Source organism: Corvus brachyrhynchos, unplaced genomic scaffold, assembly GCF_000691975.1.
Source record: "Corvus brachyrhynchos isolate BGI_N302 unplaced genomic scaffold, ASM69197v1 scaffold213, whole genome shotgun sequence".
In the NCBI taxonomy this organism is placed as follows: domain Eukaryota; kingdom Metazoa; phylum Chordata; class Aves; order Passeriformes; family Corvidae; genus Corvus; species Corvus brachyrhynchos.
Window position 1 is genome coordinate 1,884,635 of NW_008237233.1, and position 2,310 is coordinate 1,886,944.

At 41.4% G+C, this 2,310-nt stretch overlaps 1 protein-coding gene across 1 annotated transcript in view; it reads left to right on the top strand.

The window, feature by feature from the left end:
* The first annotated feature begins 29 nt into the window (after positions 1 to 29).
* The window catches only part of TMEM161B (transmembrane protein 161B), a 167,023-nt gene continuing 164,742 nt past the window's right edge, over positions 30 to 2,310 (top strand). Inside the window, exon 1 of the mRNA XM_017729547.1 lies at positions 30 to 67. The gene's annotated coding sequence lies outside the window, so the exon portion shown is untranslated. The remainder of the gene's footprint in view (positions 68 to 2,310) is intronic.

The window sequence follows — 2,310 nt, forward strand, 5'->3', positions numbered from 1 at the left end:
CACCCACTATTGGTAAAAATGTGTAGAAATGGTACTTTCTTGATGGATTGCTGCTATATGTGGTAAGGTAAGAGCTAATCTGAGGGATGACCGTGTCGATTTCCGTTTTCGGAGAGTATTATTTTTTACACGTTTTACGGGTAGACACCTGACTATTTTTTACTGGATGACATATCAGTGTAGGGCTTGTAAAACTGGAGCGAGAAGTAGCGCTGGAAATAACGTAAGAAATGACAAGGAATTAAAATATACTTGTGGTGAAACGGGCACTGAGTAAGAGACACTCCACGCTTTATTTAAAAAATACATGCGTAACAGTCTTTGGGGAGGGCTAACTCTTGCCCGATATGTCCATTCAGGTAAGTCATTCATAGTGTAGTTATCTACGCATGCACATGAGCTTTTGTAAAAGAAAAAAATATTATGCACGGGCGCTTTTTTTTTTTTTTTTTTTTGTGGCACAACTGATTTTTATTTCATTTAGAAACATAACACTCGTGGAGTATAAAAAACAGAGTAATCTTCTGGTTTTAATATTTAAACTACTCTTCTTTCTTATCATTACCCATTAAGGTAAACTGAAATGTAGTAATAGTGTTTGTCATATAATTCAAGGCCTATGGATTTTCAGATAAAGCAAGTGTAAGGCTACAAGCAGTATTTTAAAAAATAATCTAAAATAACACTTTTTCTATAAATAATTAGGTATATGGATTCAAATATGTACTTGTTAAAAACGATATGTAATACATTTAATAATGAGTACCTATGACAGAAATTACAAAATGTCTCTCTCGGGGAAAGCTCTCCGTACCTGGCTTTGCACATTTTAAGAAAAATATTTTGAAATAAACCATTCCTGAAATAAAGGCAGATATAAGTGCATTTATAGGCTGTAAAACAGCAATGAAATGTTTTAAATCCATTTAAGCAGTCCCCATTACACGCTTTATCTATATTGCCTTATACCTTAAAACGGGGCGGAAGGGGAGGGGTGTGTTGGTGATTTCTAAAATTTCGTTTTCTTAATTTAAAGTTAATTAGATAATCAAACTTCCAGTTTCCAGCTAGCAGTGTGATAACCGAGCAGGATAATAAGATCCTCCTGTCTTTTTAATGTCCAATAAACATCTTGTGCACCTTGATTTATAAAACTAGCACTGTACATAATCTGTAATCTTATATAGAATAGAAGCATGGAGGCAACTAGGTAAAAAGACACGTACACTGCAGAGTCTCACCAAAACCGGGGGAATAGGAGAGGGGGGTGAAAAAAGACAAGTATATTTAAAGAGATAGAAAGGAGGGAGCGAAGGAAAAGTGATAGGCTTCAACTTTCAGTAAATTAAAAACAATGCAAATATACCTTTACATATGCATCAGTATTAAAAGTAACACACGCTGGAGCCAACAGGAGCAGGAGGAGGAGGAGAATGGCGCAACGGTGGATCCCGGCTCACACACCGCAGCCGCCCGCGCCCAGACGGGCTCTTCTACGCGCCGCAGCCCGGCCCCGATCAGTCATTTCGGGGATGTTTGTTTTGTTGATGATGATGATATTTGGAAGAAAAGGGGAGGCCCCGCTAATTTCCGCTAATTAGGATCTTCCGAAAATAGGGATGATTGCTTCGAATCCTCGATCTTTTCTCCGAGCAGGGAGGGGGATTTGAATATTCTTTTCTTCTTCTTCTTCTTCTTCTTCTTCTTCTTCTTTTTTTTAATGCCCTAATTTCTTTAATGTGTGTAAGTGTAGATGGACGTGCAGAATGCCTTCAGCTGACGTCAATAGACGCGACCTCTCCGCTAAACCTTGAACGTGAAGCGGGGATGGGGGGACGCGGGACGAGGGCGCAGCCGCGTGGGTGCTCCGCTCTGTCCTGCGGGCGCGCAGGCTTCCGCCCGCGCTCTATCCCATGAAATAAGCTCTGGCAGTAGCAGCAGCGCTGCCCAACCCAATGCTTGACCCCAAAAGAAAGCGCACCTCACCGCAGCCCCGCCGACTCCGTCCAGCCTTTTTCTATCTGTTTTCTTCCCATTTTTTGTTCCTTATATATATATATATTATTGTTGTTGTTGTTATTATTTGGACGCTATTTTCTGCTTCTTTTCATCAGGAGACGAGTGGAAAATAGAAGCTTCCAACCAATTTAAAAACATAATAAGAAAATTTCCCCCTCCCTCCCCAAAACATTGCATGACAGAGGATCGTTGAGCCACTGAGGGTGCAGCGTCCATCCATCCGGGCGCTGCTCCGTAGCGCATCGCGGGTACGGGGCTCGGACAGAGGAAGTGAGGGGAGGCTAGGCGAGC